Raw genomic sequence first — 7,561 nt, 5'->3', positions numbered from 1 at the left:
CAGTTGGGGTTACAAAGGTTGGACATGACTGAAAAATGACTAAACAACAACAACAACAAAAAAAAACTGGACTTGTCTGTAGCATGTGATACTTTTCAAAGAATTTCCCTGTGGCCTCATTCTACTTCATCCCATCCTTCACTTCACCTTGTGGTATAAGGAAGCAGAAGGCCTCATCTTCCCATTTTCCAAAAGGGGTAACTGAAACCCAAAGAGACTCAGTGGTGCCTTCTGTAATTGTGTTTTGTATTTTATCCTCTTTTCCTCCATGAATGGATCATGGAGCCAGGATGAAAACCAATGGTTCTCCGTATCCAGCCTAGAATTCTATTAAGCTTTACGGCAAACCTCAGTCTATCCAGCAGGGGGTGGTGAGCTACAGATTTTCTCATTCTTGTCCCTCCATAGCCTTCCTGGGAGATCCCAGAACATGCCACGAGATCAGGCACCCAATTAGGAGAAGGAGACTTTCTTTGGCAATGCCTGCCTCCCTGCCGAGGAGGTAGTTGCAGAAGAATGCTTGACACTGGAAAATGGCAATGGGAGATTTCCCTTTTGTAATACTGAATGACTCTTTCAAAAAGACAGTCTATTCCTTGAATGTATGCTAAGATAGAGAGATGTTTTCCAGTCAATTCACAGGCCCTGTGAACCACATGCTTCTTCATATACATGAAAGGCTTTTCTGGAACTGCTCTTACAGTTGGAGAGAGAGAGAGAGAGAGATGATTGTTAAATTTTTAGTGTGAATATTTATACCTCAGAAATAGGCAAACACTTCAAATCAGGGCTCGATTTATTGTTTTGTTAATTGTCTATATTTAACAAAATGATGGAGAAAATGGCAATAATATTATGAATATGAAACAAAGAAGTGTGTCGTAGGTGCCATTTTTTTCCTCCCTCAGAGATATAGTTGCTAAATCTTTTACCAGCACATTGCTGTTCCTATCCCTACTGTGTACTGCAGAGGGCTGGACTTGGAGTGCCAAGTCCTGAATTTGAGGCAATGTGGTTTAGTGGAAAGAGCACTAGAATGAAGAGCTTTGGGTTTAAACCCTGGTATTGTCACTGACCAGATGTGTGACTTTGGTCAAGTCATGGCACTAGCTTCAGCCTTAGTTTACATATTGGATAAAAAAAAGAGGAATAATGATTCTTTTCTTGTCTCCCTCAAATGGTTGATGTTGAATGAGATCATCTAAGTGAAAATTCCTTATAAACAGGAAAGAAACAAGCATTTATTAAGCTTCTACTATGTGCCAGGCTCTGTGCTAAGCACTCTGCAAATGTTATCTCACTTGAGACATGAAACAATCCTGAAGGTAGGTACTGTTTATTACTAGCCTCATTTTACAGTTGAGGAAACTGAGGCAGACAGCAATTAAATGACTTATCCAGGGTTATACTGTGTCTAAGGCTAGCTCTGACCCTCCTTTCCTTCCTCCCTCCCTCCCTCCCTCCCTTCCTTCCTTCCTTCCTTGCTTTTTTCACCACCGTCCTGGGGTAGTGGTGTTGTCATTGGAAATCAGACTCAGTTGATCCCAGATGTTCTATGATCCCTGAAAAATTTCTGTTTTAGGCAGGCATAAGTTGATTTTGCTGGCAGCAATATATTCTTCCTAATGATGTTTTGACTCCAGCTGGTATTAACTGGAATGTGTCAGGGTGGGGAGGAAGAAGAGTAGTCACAGGCACATGGAACCAGCTAGAAAGGAAATTTTTATCACAGAGTGGATAGTCCCCAACCCCATAATATGTTCTAGAATTGACCATAATGTGTGGTAAATAGAAGGGATGTGGCCTGGATCCTGTCTCCCTGATTGGACCAAGCACATTTCTGTTGAAATGGGAAAATGCAATGCCTTCATCATGCAGACCCTTCCTCCTTTATAAAGGGGCTGTCTGTCTTTAGCCCTCAAAGTTAGAATCACAGAACTTCTGAGTCAGGAGGAAAGTAATGGACAGTTAATGTAATCCCTGTGTTGTTGTTAATTGATAAACATTTATTAAGCACCCACTATGTACCAGACTGTGAACTAAGCACTTGGGGTACAAAAAGAGGCAAAAGACAGACCTTGCCTTCAAGGTGCTCACAATCATGTGTTTGTGTATGTGTGTGTGCACATGTGCATACGTGTGTGTGAATATGTATGCATAAACTTTTTTAAGGGAAAGGGCATATCCCTTCTTTCTCTGTTTCCCATTGTTCTTTCCTATTAACCCTTCCCTCTATTCTACGAATTCTCTTCTTTCCATTACTCATGGCACCCTTTCTCTCCTCCTCTCTTTCTTCTTCTCCATGTTATACTGGGGAAGTTACTTTATCTCTCTGGGTCTCAGTTTTCTCATACGGATTTCACGTGGATGAGATGGCTTCTGAGGTTCCCCCATATCTAAATTTCATGGCCTTATGATTCTATGATCCTTCTCTCTCTCTTTCAACATTTTAAGGGACCTGAAAGTTCATCTAGTCTAGCCCCTAATATGAGTCTTGGCTATAGCATTTTGACAAATGGTAATTAATCTGAATTTTTTCTTGAAGACTTTCAGTAGTAACCCTCCACTCCCCTTTCTTTTTCCTCTCTTTCTCTCCCCTCCCTCTCCCTGTCTCTCTCCTAACTTCTATTTCCTCTCCATCTCTCCCTCTTGAAATCAGGAGACCTGAATTTTAAACCTGTCTCTGACATTAAATGTGTAAATTTGGGCAACTAACCCTAACTTCTCTGAGCTTCAGTTTCCTTATCTATAAAGAGGGTATAATAATATATTTATAATAATATATTTACTAACGACCCTTCTCACAGGGTTGTTTTTTGGGAAATAGTTTTGTATATCTTAGGGTGTGTGATATTATTTTTGTTATTGTTATTCCAGTCCCAAAGCAGTCTAAAATGGGAGAGCAGAAGTATGTGAGGTTCAGAATGATGAGCCCAAACTCCCCGCTCTTGCCTCTGCTCCCCAAGAGGATGTTACTGTTGGACTAGCTAAGGGAGGAGTGAGGATTGGGTGGAGATCCCCAACTGTGAAGATATTCCAGATGCTTTCATCTGGATTCAAGAAAGCTCAGTGGGAGGGAAGCCCATTAGGTGATTCCAGTCTAGCTGGTTTTCCCAAGACAGTGACTAAGAAATGCTATTTAATGATGAGTTGTAGTCAAGGAGTATGCTAACCGGATAATTAGCAGGAGGGTGTGTCAGGCTATAGGATGAAATCCATCCTGGGTGGGGCTGGAGGGGTGACATACTGGAGTCGGGGTGGAAGGTGGGTTATTCCACAATAGTTTGGGATAGAAAGAGTTCTTGAAAGGATGGAGAAAGGGAGAACTCTGCTCTTGAACTTGCCAGGAAGTCTAATTGAAAGCTGAAAATGGGCTACTTTTACTAATTCAGTTCATACTTAACATCTGGCCATGTCACTCCCATGTTCTCTGTTCAAAAGATCCTAGTGGCTTCCAACAAACCAAGAAGTAAAATTTGAACTCCTTTGCTGGATTTCAAGGGCCACCAGAAATCTGATGCTTCTTTATATTTCCAACCTTATCACATAGTCTTCCCTTTCATGAACTCTGTATTTCAGGCAAGCTGGATTATTATCCACGCTGTTCTTTCCCACCTTGCCTCTGTAGTCTCTCCTGTCTGGAATATCTGTCTTCACCTGTGGATTTCTACTCTACTTGTAACCTCCAACTCAAATGCTACCTTCTAGCTTGGTGGTTCTTAGCTAATGGTTCATAGATGCTTGCAGTCAGGGGGAGTCTGTAAACTTGGGTGGGAAAATAATCACCAACCTCCAATGGAAATTTAGTGTTTGATTCAATTATTGATGGAACAAAGGTTAAGAATTCCAGTTTTAGAGAAAGTCTTCACAAACCCTTTATGTCCCTCCCCAACAACATTATAGTTCTTTTTTTCCAAACACCTTTTCAATGCACTTATCATACATTGTGTATTACTTATCTGTGATTATGTTCTTAATCAATCAACAAGCATTTATTAAATATCTACTATATTCCAGTCATTGTGCTAAGTACTGCTAAGTTTTTGTCCCCCTACTAGAATGTAGGAGATAGTTAGGTGGCACAGTGGCTAGAATGCTGGGCTGGGAGTCAGGAAGATCTGAGTTCAAATCCAGCCTCAGACACTGACTAGTTGTGTGGCCCTGGGTAAGTTGCTTAACCCTGTTTGCCTTAGTTTCCTCATCCATAAAATGATCTGGAGAAGGAAATGGAAAACCACTCCAGTATCTTTGCTAAGAAAAACCCCAAATGGAGTCACAGAATTGAAGATGACTGAAATGACTGAACAATAAAACTAGAATGTAAGCTCTAAGAAGGGAGGGGAAATGGATCATGGAAAATGAGAATTATGCTTCAAGATTTGAAAAAGGCAGATGTCCCAATTTTTTAAAAATAAAAGACAATAGATTAGTGAATTTTACTTTGATTCCTGGGAAAATTCTAGAATGGGTCATTAAAGAGATGGTTGGTAAACATTTGAAAAGGAAGCAAGTAGTGATTACACAGAGCTTCATTAAGAACAGGTCATGTCAGACTAACCTCATTTCCTTTTTCGAATTAGTAAATAAGGAGGGTACTTTGGTTATAGTTTACCTAGATTTTAGCAAAGCTTTTGATAACTATCTCATTCTCTTCTTGTGGACAAGATGGTCAAATATAGATTAGAAAGTAATAAGGTGAATTCAGATGGGATTGGCTGGCTGGACTTGAAGAATAGCTGGTTATAGTGCAATGTCAATGTGGCAGGAGGTATCTAGTAGGGTATACTAGGCATCTATACTTGACCTTGTGCTACATAATATTTTTATCAGTGACTTGGATAAGGTGTAGAGGATGTGCTCATCACATTTGCAGATAACATAAAACTGAGAGAGATAACTAACACATTGGATGACAGTCAAGATTCTTGACAGTCTAAAGTATTGGCCATCATCTAACAATATGTAATTCTATAGAAATAAATGTAAAGTCTTGCATTTGGGTATAAAAATATTTTGGGTACAAAAATCAACTTTACAAGTATAAGAAATGGGGGCATGAATTATTCTGAAGAAAGATTTGGGAGTTTTAGTGGACTGCAAGTTCAATATGAATTAACATTGTGAGGTGGCATTGGAAAAGGCTATTATGATTTTGGGCTACATTAAAAGAAGCGTAGCTTCAAGAAATAGGGAGATTATAGTCTATTCATCAGAACTCATCTGAATCTCTGAGTTCAGTTCTGGGTACTAAGGTTTATGAAGGACATTGAGAACCTGCAGAGTATTTAGAGAAGGGTAGCCATAATGTTGAGGAGCTTGGAGATTATGGCGTTAGTCTAGAGAAGAGACAGCTCATAGGGGACATGAAAGTTGTGCTGTCATATTTGAAGGATCGTCCTGTGGAGGAGTAATTAGTTTTTTTTTCTCCAATTTTGTCCCATAGGGAAAACTGAACAGCAATGAGTAGAAGCTGCAAAGGAGTTAAATTTAGACTTGAGGTCAGGGCAAATTTCCTAATAATTAGAACTCTCCAAAGGTGGAATCAGCTGCTTGAAGAGTTGCTGGATTTAAAAATATTCAAGTAGAGAATGAACAACTATTTGTTGAATAGTTATAGTGGTAGAGTTCTCGGGTTCTTGGACTAGATGGGTAATGAGGTTCCTTCCAACTAAAATTTGTTATTCTTTGGTTTTCTAAATATTGTGACTTCACCATCTTCTAGCATAGTGCTTTGTACACAGTAGTTGTTTCTTTAAAAATCATTTAAATTATTAAATTAAAAATTATTTGTTATTATGTAAAAATTATTTTAAAGATGTTGAGTTCTGAGTTCTCTCCCCCACCCATTGAGAGGGCAAGAAATGTGATATTGATCAAATATTTTTTGAAATCTTGCGAAACATTTCCATGTTAGCCATGTTGCAAAGACAAAGCAAGAAAAATAAAGTAAAAAAACTTGTGCTTCAATCTGCACTCAGATTCCATCAGTTCTCTCTTTGGTGTATAGCATTTTTCATCATAAGTTCTTTGGAATTGTCTTCTGGGAATGGGGAACCTGTGCCCTCGAGGCCACATGTGGCCTTCTAGGTCCTTGGGTGCAGCCTTTTGACTGACTCCGAGTTTTACAGAACAAATATTTTTATTAAGGGGATTTGTTCTGTGAAGTTCAGATTCAGTCAAAGGGCTGCACTTGAGGATCTACATGTGTCCTTGAAGTCACAGGTTTTCCAACCCTGTAGATCATTGCATTGATCAGAATAGTCAAGTCACGTACAGTTACTTATTGCATAAAATTGCTTTTACTGTGTACAATGTTCTTCTGGTTGTGCTCACTTCACTTTGCATCAGATCATGTAAATCTCTAGGTTTTTCTGAAATTACCCTGTTTGTCCTTTCTTGTGCCACAGTAGTATTCCATCACAACTTGTTCAGCCATTCCCTGATTGATTGGCATCCCCTCAGTTTCTAATTCTTTGCCGCTGCAAAAAAAAAAAAAAAATATCTGCTATAGATATTTTTGCATGTATAGGTCCTTTTCCTTCTTCTTTTATCTCTTTGGGGTGTAGACCTGATAGTGGAATTGCTAGGTTAAAGGGTGAACACAGTTTTCTAGACCTTTGCACAAAATTCCAAATTATTCCCCAGAATGGTTAGACCAGTTCACAATTCTACTAACAGTGCATTAGTGTCCCAATTTTTCCAACACCTCTCCACCATTTGTCATTTTCCTTTTCTGTCATGTTAGCCAACGTTAAAGGTGGGAGCTGGCACCTTATATTTGCTTTAATTAGTGTTTCTTTAATAAGTAGCGATTTAGAGCTTTTTAAAAATTTGACTATAGATAGTTTTGATTTTTTTTGTCTGAAAACTGCCTGTGCATATCCTTTGTTTATCAATTGGAAAATGATTCCTATTTTTATAAATTTGACTCAGCTCTCTATATATTTGAGAAATGAGACCTTTATCACAGAAACTTTCTGTAAATTTTTTCCCCTTGATTTCCTACTTTCCTTCTAATCTTTGCTACAATGGATTTGCTTGTGCAAAACCTTTTAAATTTAATGTAATCAAAGTTATAGATTTTACTTCCTGTGATTTTCTCTACCTCTTCCTTGGTCATAAATTCTTCCCTTATCCATATATCTGACAGATAATTTTTTCCCATGTTATCCTAATTTGCTTACAGTATCACCCTTTCTGTCTAAATCATGTCATTTTGACCTTATTTTAATATGTGGGTAAAAGGTGGTTTATGCCTATTTCCTGCCAAACTGCTTTCCATTTTCCAGAGCCATTTGTGTCAAATAGCGAGTTCTTGTTCCAAAAGTTTGAATGGTCACATACTGCAGTTAATAATGTTGGTTATATGGATGAGTAGAGGAAAGCCCAAGATACAGATGACCTAAAATTCAAAGTACTTCTTGATTTTTCTTCTCTTTTGGAGAAGCTTTTTCTTCTCTCTTTCTGAACTTGGGTCTAGTGAGTTTATCTTCCCTAACTTTCTTCTAACCGATTGACAATGAAGGATATGGTTTAGAGGTAGGCTGAGGGATAAAGCGAA

The sequence above is a fragment of the Petaurus breviceps genome, unplaced genomic scaffold, assembly GCF_028583685.1.
Source record: "Petaurus breviceps papuanus isolate PSGF00001 unplaced genomic scaffold, PetGlider_PUasm1.0 91023, whole genome shotgun sequence".
Classification (NCBI taxonomy): domain Eukaryota; kingdom Metazoa; phylum Chordata; class Mammalia; order Diprotodontia; family Petauridae; genus Petaurus; species Petaurus breviceps.
This window is presented reverse-complemented; position numbering follows the sequence as displayed.